Below are 13966 nucleotides of genomic sequence, written 5' to 3' on the forward strand. Positions count from 1 at the left end.
TAATTATACGACTGAGATCACTAGGCCAGTTAATCTAACTCCTGACTTATGCTCTCCTGAGTGCACACCTGTCACTTCTTTATCTTAGATAAAAAGAAGAGTGGGGCTTCCCTGGTGGCGCAGTGCTTGGGAGTCCGCCTGCCGATGCAGGGGATACGGGTTCGTGCCCTGGCCCGGGAAGATCCCACATGCCGCGCAGCGGCTGGGCCCGTGAGCCATGGCCGCTGAGCCCGCGCGTCCGGAGCCTGTGCTCCGCAACGGGAGAGGCCACAGCAGTGAGAGGCCCGCGTACCGAAAAAAAGAAGAAAAAAAAGAAGTCAGAGTGAAGAATTAACCAGTTAAAAAAAAATGACTAGCTCTCTATACTCAACAGCCCCCTTAGCAATCCTGCAGGTAGATCGTGCAGGCAAGATAACATCTGAGGAAAGAGTCAGCCAGTCTGCACTCAATGGAAAATGATGCAGAGCCCAACCTCCTGCCTCGATGATTCACTTCCTTTTTCTTCCTCCTTTTTCCCCTTTAAAAACTGTCATGAGTGAGCAGAACCTTCAGAGTTGGTCTCTGGACACAAGTCCACTTTCTCCCCAGATTGCCGGCTTTTCTGATTCAAGCACCTTTCCTTTCTACTGACATTTGCCCCTCAAATTATTGATTTTTGAGCAGCGAGCAGCTAAGTTCACCTGAGTTCAGTAACAACTCCAACCTGGAGGGTGGACCTCGCAGTGTCTTACACACCTAGTTCTGGTCCTTCTCTGTGTTCTGCACCAACCCACAACAGTCCTGGCACCGAGGAACTTGACTTCGGAAGAGCACATGCAAGCTGTGGTTTTCCAGTGACAGTTCCAGGGACAGTGCAAATGGAATCATCATGAAGCTGAGGAAACAACTGTACTCAGATCAGAGAAAGCTCCTGTGCTAAAGGAAAAAGCATATGGCACAAAAACAGAAAGATAGATCAATGGAACAGGATAGAAAGCCCAGAGATAAACCCACGCACATATGGACACCTCATCTTTGATAAAGGAGGCAGGAATGTACAGTGGAGAAAGGACAGCCTCTTCAATAAGTGGTGCTGGGAAAACTGGACAGGTACATGTAACACCATACACAAAAATAAGCTCAAAATGGATTAAAGACCTAAATGTAAGGCCAGAAACTATCAAACTCTTAGAAGAAAACATAGGCAGAACACTCTATGACATAAATCACAGCAAGATCCTTTTTGACCCACCTCCTAGAGAAATGGAAATAAAAACAAAAATAAACAAATGGGACCTAATGAAACTTCAAAGCTTTTGCACAGCAAAGGAAACCATAAACAAGACCAAAAGACAGCCCTCAGAATGGGAGAAAATATGTGCAAATGAAGCAACTGACAAAGGATTAATTTCCAAAACTTACAAGCAGCTCATGCAGCTCAATAACAAAAAAACAAACAACCCAATCCAACGATGGGCAGAAGACCTAAATAGACATTTCTCCAAAGAAGATATACAGACTGCCAACAAACACATGAAAGAATGCTCAACATCATTAATCATTAGAGAAATGCAAATCAAAACTACAATGAAGTATCACCTCACACCAGTCAGAATGGCCGTCATCAAAAAATCTAGAAACAATAAATGCTGGAGAGGGTGTGGAGAAAAGGGAACCCTCTTGCACTGCTGGTGGGAATGTGAATTGGTAAAGCCACTATGGAGAACAGTATGGAGGTTCCTTAAAAAACTACAAATAGAACTACCATATGACCCAGCAATCCCACTACTGGGCATATACCCTGAGAAAACCATAATTCAAAAAGAGTCATGTACCAAAATGTTCATTGCAGCTCTATTCACAATAGCCCAGAGATGGAAACAACCTAAGTGCCCATCATCGGATGAATGGATAAAGAAGAAGTGGCGCATATATACAATGGAATATTACTCAGCCATAAAAAGAAACGAAATTGAGCTATTTGTAATGAGGTGGATAGACCTAGAGTCTGTCATACAGAGTGAAGTAAGTCAGAAAGAGAAAGCCAAATACCGTATGCTAACACATATATATGGAATTTAAGAAAAAAAAAATGTCATGAAGAACTTAGGGGTAAGACAGGAATAAAGACACAGGCCTACTAGAGAATGGACCTGAGGATATGTGGAGGGGGAAGGGTAAGCTGTGACAAAGCGAGGGAGAGGCATGGACATATATACACTATCAAACGTAAGGTAGATAGCTGGTGGGAAGCAGCCGCATAGCACAGGGATATCAGCTTGGTGCTTTGTGACCACCTGGAGGGGTGGGATAGGGAGGGTGGGAGGGAGGGAGATGCAAGAGGGAAGAGATATGGAAACATATGTATATGTATAACTGATTCACTTTGTTATAAAGCAGAAATTAACACACCATTGTAAAGCAATTATACCCCAATAAAGATGTTAAAAAAAAAAACAAAAAAAAGGACAAAGCATGGCTGAGGATCTGTCAGACTGACCCAAAGTTCCAACCTTGCCTCTACCCTCTGCTTTCAATAAACATGACGTGAAAGTATATGAAGCAGGGAGATGTGTGGCAGTGTGGAGCCAGAATGCTACTTCACTTCATTCACAAAGATCCACAACCATGCAGCAAGGATTTTACAGTAACTTAGGTTAAATCTAGGACGATAGATAAGTCTTAACATTTGACTCCTTTATTTCTCCAACTGAAATATATCAACCATCTCTTCTCCATTTCCTGTTACTTCAGTATTGTTTTAAGCCTTATGAAAATTAAATAATCTCTCTCTTAAATGAGACTTATATAAGAGTATATATGTTCTTAGAATGGACAATCGATTATAAAGCTTTACTTTCCAAAATGTGGCTGCAAATTGACACCAAACTGGGAGAGAAGGACTGAGAAGAGTCCACTGTATGTGGCAAATTATGAAATTATTGGTTACTGGGTGTGCCTTTTGGGAATGAAAGATAGACTGCAATACATTAAAGAGAGAATGGGAAATTCAGAAGCAGACCCAGCAAGTGGTCACTCTTTCAAGAGCCTTGGCAATTTAAAAGAGGAGGGACTGCATATCTAGAAGAGGATCCCAAAGTCCTGGAGGAATTTTAAGAGCAGAGATTTAGGCATTATTATGAACTCAGTGGAAGGAGTCAGTTAACTAATAGGTCTTAAACAATAATAAGCTTTTAAAACATCTGCGAAACACATCTAACAAGCAAAATTTTAAACTCAGAAACATAAAAATTATGCAGGACATATATTCTAACCAGAATATAAGACTCCCTTTCCTATGCATACACACACACACACACACACACACACACACACACACACACACACACACATCCATCCTCTAGGAAGTTATAAACTTCATTCTAAATCAAATTATAAACTTTTTTAAAAAACAAATGACAATGAAAGCACTACATGTCAAAACCTACGTGATGTAGCTCAAAATAACATCCAGAAGAAGATAGGTGGATGAAAATGAATTTAATAAAAAGTAAGAAGACAAAAAAAATGTACAAAGTAGAATTCAATTAGAGAAGCCAGGAAAAGGAAAAATCAAACAAGCATAAATAAAGTAAAAGAATATTAACTGAAGGAAAACATCCTACCTAATGGTAAAATATTAAAAAAGGCTGTATTAAATTCAGGAACACTATTATTTAACATTATCCTGGAGATTATTAGTCATTGCAAAACCAGACAGGAGAAGAGTGAGCCATCAACATTGAAAAGGAAAATAAAGGAGTTATTATTTGAGGATGATATGATTGTCTTATTACAAATACAAGAGAGAGAGAGAAATTAAAATTTAGCCTTGAATAGAAAAACATCTCATTAGTTGATTCTGTAGGGAAGGAAATAAGAGTGCAGCTGCATGAAGCTGAGACAGGGAACCCAACTGACCACCATTTTCTCTCTGAATTAGATGAGAATCTCCTAAGTGAGAGGAAGTTGGGGGTTGAGTAGAGACTTGAGAGTTTGTGAAAATCTGGAATAACCACAGAGGGCAATGTTTGATGACCAAATTTTGGGAATCCAGATGAATTTATACACCATAAATTCAATGATGGAGATATCAAATATGTTTGCATTTCTAAAATATTTGTAGTGAGCTCAGAAACTGGTGGAGCACAAAAAGTTATTGTGTTTGGGGAAAAGGAAATTTTGAGATAAGGGGTAAAAGAAAGTAGAAATGATAGAGAACTGTAACAAGTGCCATAATCATTGATTTGCTTTGCCAATATCAATCTACGTGACTTTGCCAAATTACCACAAGAAAGTAAAACATCTCATAGCTATCTTTTTCCTCTGTGCTTTTATTTCTGCCTAATCTGCAATATAGATGAGTTATTGAAAATTTGCAGAGAATAATATTACATTATTGTGTAACTGCTGAGCTTGTACAACGTTACTTGTAGACTGGGAACAAAAAGGGTAAATCTGCATTATTTAAATTCTATGTACATGACTAAGTAAATGAAGATTTGTTTTTTAATCAAACAAAGCATTTCCCCCTTTAAATGTGTAATAGAAATGTATAAATAGAATCTTTCATTGTTATGACCCTACTTTTTGTGAGGGTCATAGATATGTTTAAAAAATCATCTCCTATTATCCCAGGTACAGCTTGACTGACATTTATGCACCCATGTACACACACACACAAGCACAAACACACACATACTCCCTCTCCTCTCTACATATGAAGAGTACTGATGTAGCTGCTCACTACACAATTAAATACCCTCCCTTCTCCATCTCATTAGGCCATTAAAAGTTATTTAAGCATGTCTAGTGTATTTCTCTCTCCTTGCAGCACATTACAATGAAATCCCCTCTTGGTGAAAAGTGTAACAATAGTAGTCACCACTTTCTATTACACTTGAAAGTGGTGGGCATGTGGGTGAATTCACTGGGGCAATAATTTCAAAATTTTGACGGAGGATTTACATGTCAAAGCTCTCATCACTGCTAACCAAATTTGTGCACATAACTCTTCCCGAACTCTTTAGAATCTAAACGTCAGGAACTGTTTTAAATCAAGGTTAATACCAAAGTACAGGTTGCTGTGAATGTTCCAGGTCCGCAAAGGCACTGGGGACACAAAAGGAAGCAGCTTTATTGTAATGCATCTGAAATTCAGTCATCTTATGTGAAACAGTATGTGCTGTAAATTCGCAAGAATAATCTGTGCTAGGAATGCTCAAGCTGTAGTGTAAATTCAATCTCATGCTCTCTAATGGGAATTTATCCTGGAGATGAGTACAGTATCTGTTGCCTGGCTGTGTAATTGAATGGGGCAAGGTCTAACTGAAAAAAAAATAATCTGCATTTAGATAGCCACATGTATATAAAAAGTCAGAAGAATACCATACTTTAGAGACAAGATAACTCTGCATGTGCAGAGAAATGTTAAATATTAATATTGCTTGTGGTTCCATATGAAAACCAATTCCTTACCTTGTTTTTAAGGCAATAAGAGGACTAAAGTCAACACTTGCCTTTGTTCAAATATTGCAAAGTGTTAATCACCTTGCTTTTAAGAACTCTGTAAAGGCTGCAGCTGTTAAAACTACATTTATAACCTATAGCTTATGAGATATAAATTTATGTGATATAGTACATCAAGCTGATTGCTTGGAAATCTCAGGTCTCTTATTGACTTGTTATGATTTTACCTGTTATGATGGGCCTTGAAAGGAGTCACCACCTTTTGTTGTGGTTATTAATTTTACCTCCTGGGAACAAAGCTGCAAGTCAGCTATTCTTCCTCTTAGCAGGAGAGTGGTCTATACGTTACAGACCTACATTTCTCTGAAAATGTATAGAGTGGCCAAACATAAACTGGCATCGTTACATGGATTATGTAAAACAATGTCAGCTGGGGTCATCCCTGAGCTCTAGAAAAGATTAACTCAAGACTTCTATAACTGAGAAAAGATAGAAGTGGATCTTATTTTGAAATATGCAAGGACAAGGTAGTCCTTTGCATTAGGCATTTCAGGAATACAGAAGAAAGGAGATTTCTTAATCATGGCTGCTTCCCAGGAACACAGGACTCAGGTAAAGCTCAGCTTTGTCAGTCCCCCCTTTCATCAAGATAAACGCTATCTGCTGCTGAACAACTCAGAGGAGATCATAATCGTCCTGAGTGGGACGGAACAGGGTCTAAAGAATAGTCTCTGGAGGACTCTTGTTGGCAATTTTCCTATAAAAGAGGAAAACTCTTTGTTGAGAGGAGATGGCAAAAGTCCATTGTTTTAAGGTTCTGGAGATAAGCCATCTTAAAAGAGGGATGCCTAAAATGAAAAAGAGATATATTGATGTAAAAGACTGTTTTGTAAAAAGAGCCAGGAGTTGAACCCTGCACTGAAAGTAACCAGTTCATTGGATTTCAACAGATCAGCGGAGGAAAATCTTTCAGTTATGTATTCCACTCATTGAGTTCTGCGAAGCTCTTGAGCTAGGATGGTGTTGCTCTTGGTGTTATGCACAGTCTTAGTTACCTCTCATATAAGGGCATGCATGACCAGAACATGTCACCAGACTTCCAAAGTGGCCCAGGCAGTGGCTTGTCCAGGGAGACTTCAGGACTATGCATGGCCTGCTGAGGTGTAGAGGATTATGTCAAGTTTCAGGCTCCAGAGTTTCTTCAGATCCTGGGGAAAAGGGCCAGCTGCCAGGCAACCTAGAGTCCTAGTAGGGATTTTAGTTCACAATGATGCTGAGCCAGGAAGTGAGAAAAATTTGAAAACTTTGATGAATCGCAGCCAGATTTGAAGGGAATGGAAGATTTGAGTATTTGGTAATGATTGACAATTTGGGCAAGGTAGCAAGACTCAGTCCAGTTTATGATTAGGTACCAAAACTGGTTTATCTATAGGTGGAGACAAAATCAATTAAATCTCTATAGAAAAGACAGAGTTTGCATAGCCATCATTTACCAACAATTTAAAAGAGGTGCAAAATACCCCAGTGTTCATAGCATCACTATTTACAATAGCCAAGACATGGAAGCAACCTAAATGTCCATTGACAGATGAGTGGCTAAAGAAAATGTGGTATATATGTATAATGGAATATTATTCAGCCAGAAAAAAGAATGAAACAATACCATTTGCAGCAACATGGATAGACCTAGAGATTACCATACTAAGTGAAGTAAGTCAGTCAGAGAAAGACAAATATAGTATGATGTCATTTATATGTGGAATCTAAATAAATGATACAAATGAACTGATTTACAAAACAGAAATAGACTCAAAGACTTAGAAAATAGACATGGTTACCAAAGGGGAAAGGAGGGGTGTAGGGATAAATTAGGAATTTGAGATTAATAGATACACACTACTATATATAAAATAGATAAACAACAAGGTCTGTATAGCACAGGGAACTATATTCAATATCTTGTAATAACCTACACTGGAAAAGAATCTGAAAGAATATATATATAACTGAATCACTTTGCTGTACACCTGAAACATTATAAATCAACTATACTTTAATAAAAAATAAATTATAAAATATACAAAATAAAAATAAATTATAAAATATACAAAATAAAAATAAATTATAAAATATACAAAATAAAAATAAAAGAGGTGCAAAATAGCTCAAAGACAATGAACAAAAGTGTGTGCTATAGAGAATGCATAGTTTTCCATTGAAACACAAAATTTCTCTTTATCACACCTAAGCCAAGACAAGAACTCTCCATCAGATCTCACCAGTAGTAATCAAAAATTTGCAAGAAAAAAAAAATTTGTGAGAATTCTCCTCTTGAGGTTCCTGAAAGATCCCAAGTTTCTTGGGTGGTGTTTGGGATCCCCAAGGACACTCTCTGGCTCAGTGATTCACTAAAAGGATTCACAGAACTCAGAAAACCCATTATATTCACAGTTGTGGTTTATTACAAAAACAAGATGTAGACTAAAAACAGCAAAGGGAAGAAGTACATAGGGCAGAGTCCAGGAAACACTAAGTAGAAGCTTCCTGTTGTCCTCTCCCAGTGGAGTCCTATGGACAACAACTTAATCCTCCCAGAAATGGTGGGTGTCAACTCATAGGAGTGTTGCCAACCAAGGAAGCTGATCCAAGCCTGGTGTCTGGGGTCTTTATCGGGGTCAGTCACATAGGCAGGGTTGACTGCCTGTGTAACTGACCTTAGCCTCCAGCTCCTCCAGAGTTGAAGCTGATACCACATGATGGCCCAAGGTCCCCACCAGAAGTCACACTGTTAGCATAGAATATGTGATATGGTTGTGGTCCCCCAGGTAAACAGACACTCTTAGCAGCCAGGATATTCCAAAACTGAGAGTTTACTGCCCAGGAGCCAGGGTAAGGACCAAATCTTTCTTTAGAATATGCAGTGTATAAACAAACCAGTTACTGAATTTACCCTTTACTTCTCACTGGGCCAACCAGGAAATGACTTCCTTACACATCTATGAGGTTGGGAACCTCAAAAGCAGGTACCAGGCTAGTTTTTTCCAGGAGGGCTTTGTAAGAATTGGCTCCATAGAGTCAAACTGTGATCTTTAAAAGTAGCTGGTCATATCTGATTAAATGAGCATCATTATCAAATATGACATTCCAGGTAAGAACTTAGTTACAGAACCAATGAATTCAATTATGTCCTCATAATGAGAAAAACAGATTCTTATTGAGACTGTATAAATAATTATATTGTCCTGAAAATAAGAATACTTGCAGTATTCTTCAAGAGGAAAAAGATATAATTGACAAAAGTTTCAGCTTACAAGAGCATAGTCTACTAAAGAGTAATGCATTATACATAACTTGAAGAAAAGGGAATGGGATTCTTTATATATCCAGAAAATAGAACATTAAAATCTCAACGATATTCCAAAGAAAATCCACAATCATCCTTGATCAGTTCATTTAGTCTTGTATAACTAATTCTCATTCTGCTTGATCTTGGGTCAGCAGTCTCATGAATCTATCAGCTTCTCAGCTAGAATTCTAAAAATCCTGATTCAGCCACTGGTCTCAAATTTATTTAAATGATGCCACCAGAAAACAAACTTATGTTACCAAGGGGGAAAAGGGGGAGAGGGATAAATTGTAACATTGGGATTGACATATACACCCTACTATATATAAAATAGATAACTAATAAGGACCTACTCTATAGCACAGGAAACTCTACTCAATACTCTGTAAGGACCTATATGGGAAACGAATCTAAAACAGTGGATATATGTGTATGTATAACTGAGTCACCTTGCCGTACACCTACTATACTCCAATATAAATTTTTTTAAATATATTGATCGGGCTTCCCTGGGGGTGCAGTGCTTAAGAATCTGCCTGCCAATGCAGAGGACACGGGTAAAAGCCCTGCTCTGGAAAGATCCCATATGCCGCGGAGCAACTAAGCCCATGCGCTACAACTACTGAAGCCCGCATGCCTAGAGCCCGTGCTCCACAACAAGAGAAGCCACCGCAATAAGAAGTCTGTGCACCACAACAAAGAGTAGCCCCGGCTCGCCACAACTAAAAAAAGACTGTGCACAGCAATGAAGACCCAATGCAGCCAAAAATTCATTAATTAATTACTTTAAAAAATAATTCCGGGCTTCCCTGGTGGCGCAGTGGTTGAGAGTCAGCCTGCCGATGCAGGGGACACGGGTTCGTGCCCCGGTCCGGAAAGATCCCACTTGCCGCAGAGCAGCTGGGCCCGTGAGCCATGGCCACTGAGCCTGCGCATCCAGAGCCTGTGCTCCGCAACGGGAGAGGCCACAACAGTGAGAGGCCCGCGTACTGAAAAAAAAAAAAAAAAAAAAAAAAAAAAAATTCCAATTAGCTTTATGTATGACACATAAAAAGAATTTAGTCCAAGAACATTACCAAAAATATCACTTTCTTATTCATGTTCCCGATAAGTCTCAGTATAACATATTAAAATGAATTAAAATCTTAAAAAAAAAAAAAGAAGAAGAAGCCTATGCCCAAATGTACTGTGTATAGTCCTTTCCCTTGGGCCTCTAAAAGAATCCTTTATTGAAAACAAAGTGCTCTGGCCTATAGCTGATTGCAAGTGCTTTTAGGAAAGTATTAAAGAAAAACAAACAAAAAACTATTTCTAGATGACAAAAGATTTAAAATAGCTGTGGTTAATATATTACTGATAATTTTCAAAAGAGAAAGATCTAATGAGAGTTCATTATAAGACTAATGCAATTGAAAAGAAATTTGGTTGTTTCCATGGCATGTAAAACTAGATAAAAGTCAATCTAAAAATTTTAGACAATATATCTGTAAACATAATCATTATCCCATTTTCAAAGAAGAGTAGGTATTGTACCTAATTTTTAAAAATAGATAAACATAATCTTTACAAAGGAAAAAATCTTCAGATATAACATATATTAATCGTGAGACATAATTTACTATGAATATATCAAGCATGTAGTTAGAATATATTAAGAAAATATCAAGAATATCAAATAAAGAGACTGTCTAAGTCCGGAGTAGTTCCTAAGATCCATACATTAATAAAACTCCTTAAGCAAGTGATGTAAATCCCCCATTGAAAGCCACTGGCATATGAGATGCTAAATTCAAGTTAAAAAGTAAATCTAGACCAAGCTGGTATTTTAAAATATAACTGACATTATGACATGAAATATTTTTTTAAATAACTGAAATTATGTTATGAAAATATGATAACCCTATACTGCTGTCTAATATCAGGCAAAGCAGCACCAGTACCCTGATAAATAAAAATATCTCATGGACACAGGATTAACAAATCTCTAGACCTTCCCATACAGTATATAATTTCTGAAATATTTTGTTGTTATAACACTTAACCATACAAATATAACCTAGGGATGGTTAAACATCTCTTCGGATTTGACAACACTTCCCATGCAGCTCATCAATAGTAACATATCCCCCCATATTAACAATTTCTAACACCATTTTTTTACAAGGTGAAAGAAGAAATCCTTTGTGATTTTCCAAAGGCCCCTCTTAGAAATATCAAAGACAATTTCAGGTGCAAGAGATATGACTCAATTTTGGAAAGGAAAAAATTCAAAAGCTGTCAGGAGATTTGAACACTTCAGACAGGAATTGGATCATGGGTACCTGAAAGACAATACTTAGCAACTCATTTCAAAGTAGTAGCAAAATATTTTAAAATAAACATAAACATATGATTGTAGAGAATTTTAATGAGAGAAGTCTTTGTTTTCTTAAATAATCAAGGAAGTAAAACAGTCAGCATAAACCACAGAAGATTATTCTGGTAAGATATAGAATCTTTGTTATCTAGATAAACTCTGCAGAATTTAAGAACCTTTTACAACCTATTACTAAGAGCAGACCAATAATCGAAGAAAATTTTGTCATTTTGAAAGAAAGAAAATCAAATTCTAGTTTTGCATTAGTATTATTTGATACCAAAACTCCTTTTGAAAATCCTTTTGAAATTCTCCTTTCTGGGATTATTGAATTATAAGTGGAGGAATGAAACCTTCCTATTCTCCCCAACACATCTGTGGAGGGTGTCAGGCTCTGTTAAGTTTATTGAGGATCTGGCAAATAGTCATTTTGGAGCTTTGTCCAAATCTTTGCTCAGCAGAGGGAGGCCCACAGCTGAGTTGGCTGTTTGCACTGGAAAAAGTGAGCTAAATTTCCCTGCATAAAAAAGTGGAAAATTATTTTTTCTCCTGAAAAGATGCTGACAACAGAATGGATTCAAAGGGAGCCAAGAGATAGGTGTGTGACTGAGCAGCATGAGAGAATGACCGAAGGATTTAAGAGCAGGGAAGTGCATCAGTTTTGTTTGTTTTGATCGGAAAGGGAAAGGAGATGATCAGAACATGTTACACTGTAAGGTATTTACAATTGTCCTTCAAGGATGGCACCCCTCTGTGAATGCCCCCTGTCTTAACCCTTTTGTAATGACTCTTCCACAGTCACAATGTTGCACTTTTCCTGAGCCCTGTGCTCCCAAAAAGCAACAAAAGTAACATAACTGGTTTGTCATAGGAGTCCTTCTACTCCTCCTTTCTAGGTATGTATCCCACTCTTCTGTGTTCCTCTAACATACTCAACACACTTCGGTAAACTGCATTCCCATACTGTACCTCATACTCTGATCATCTCAAATTTCACCCCAGGGGAGGACGACGGGAAGATGGCGGAAAGGTAAGATGCGGAGATCACCGTCCTCCCCAAAGATACACCAGAAATACATCTACACGTGGAACAACTCCAACAGAACACCTACTGAACGCTGGCAGAAGACCTTAGACCTCCCTAAAGGCAAGAAACCCCCCACGTACCTGGGTAGGGCAAAAGAAAAAAGAATAAACAGAGACAAAAGAATAGGGACGGGACCCGCGCCAGTGGCAGGGAGCTGTGAAGGAGGAAAGGTTTCCAAACACTAGGAAGCCCATTCGTGGGCGGAGACTGCGGGTGGCGGAGGGGGAAAGCTCCGGAGCCACGGAGGAGAGCGCAGCAACAGTGGTGCGGAGAGTAAAGCGGACAGATTCCCGCACAGAGGATCAGAGTCGACCAGCACTCACCAGCCGGAGAGGATCGTCTGCTCTCCCGCCGGGGCGGGTGGGGGCTGGGAACTGAGAGTTGGGCTTCAGTCGGTCGGAGCACCGGGAGAGGACTGGGGTTGGCGGTGTGAACACAGCCTGCAGGGGGTTAGTGCATCACGGCTAGCCGGAAGGGATTCCAGGAAAACTCTGGACCTGCCAAGAGTCAAGAGACTTTTTCTTCCCTCTTTGTTTCCTGGTGCACGAGGAGAGTGGATTAAGAGCGCTGCTTAAAGGAGCTCCAGAGACGGGCGAGAGCTGCGGGTAAAAGCGCGGATCCCAGAGACGTGCATGAGACGCTAGGGTGCTGCTGCCGCCACCAAGAAGCCTGTGTGCGAGCACAGGTCACTCTCCACATCCCCCTTCCCGGGATCCTGTGCAGCCCACCAATGCCAGGGTCCCGGGATCCACGGACAACTTCCCCGGGAGAACGCACTGCGCGCCTCAGGCTGGTGCAACGTCAAGATGGCCTCTGCCGCTGCGGGCCCGCCACGCACTCCGTGCCCCTCCCTCCCCCCTGCCTGAGTGAGCCAGAGTCCGCGAAGCAGCTGTTCCTTTAACCCCGTCCTGTCTGAGCGAAGAACAGACGCCCTCCGGCGACCTACACGCAGAGGCGGGGCCAAATCCAAAGCTGAGCCCCGGGAGCTGTGAGAACAAAGAAGAGAAAGGGAAATCTCTCGCAGCAGCCTCAGAAACAGCGGATTAAAGCTCCACAATCAACTTGATGTACCGTGCATCTGTGGAATACATGAATAGACAACGAATCATCCCAAATTAAGGAGGTGGACTTTGAGAGCAAGATTTATGATTTTTCCCCTTTTCCTCTTTTTGTGTGTGTATATGTATGCTTCTGTGTGAGATTTTGTCAGTATAGCTTTGCTTCCACCATTTGTCCTAGGGCTCTAGCCGTCCGTGTTCTTTTTTTTTTTTAAAGAAAATTTATTTTCTTAATAATTATTTTTCATTTTAATAACTTTATTGTATTTTATCTTACTTTATTTTATTTTACTTTATCTACTTTCTTTACTTCCTTCCTTCCCTCCTTCCTTCCTTCCTCCCTCCCCCCCTCCTTTCTTTGTTTCTTTCTTTCTTTCTACTTTTTCTCACTTTTATTCTGAGCCGTGTGGATGAAAGCCTCTTGGTGCTGCAGCCAGGAGTCAGTGATGTGCCTCTGAGGTGGAAGAGCCAACTTCAGGACACTGGTCCACAAGAGACCTCCCAGATCCACATAATATCAAATGGTGAAAATCTCCCAGAGATCTCCATATCAACACCAGCACCCAGCTTCACTCAATGACCAGCAACCTACAGTGCTGGACACCCTATGCCAAACAACTAGCAGGACAGAAACACAAATCCACCCATTAGAAGAGAGGCTACCTAAAATC

This window comes from Delphinus delphis, chromosome 4, assembly GCF_949987515.2.
Source record: "Delphinus delphis chromosome 4, mDelDel1.2, whole genome shotgun sequence".
Taxonomy (NCBI): domain Eukaryota; kingdom Metazoa; phylum Chordata; class Mammalia; order Artiodactyla; family Delphinidae; genus Delphinus; species Delphinus delphis.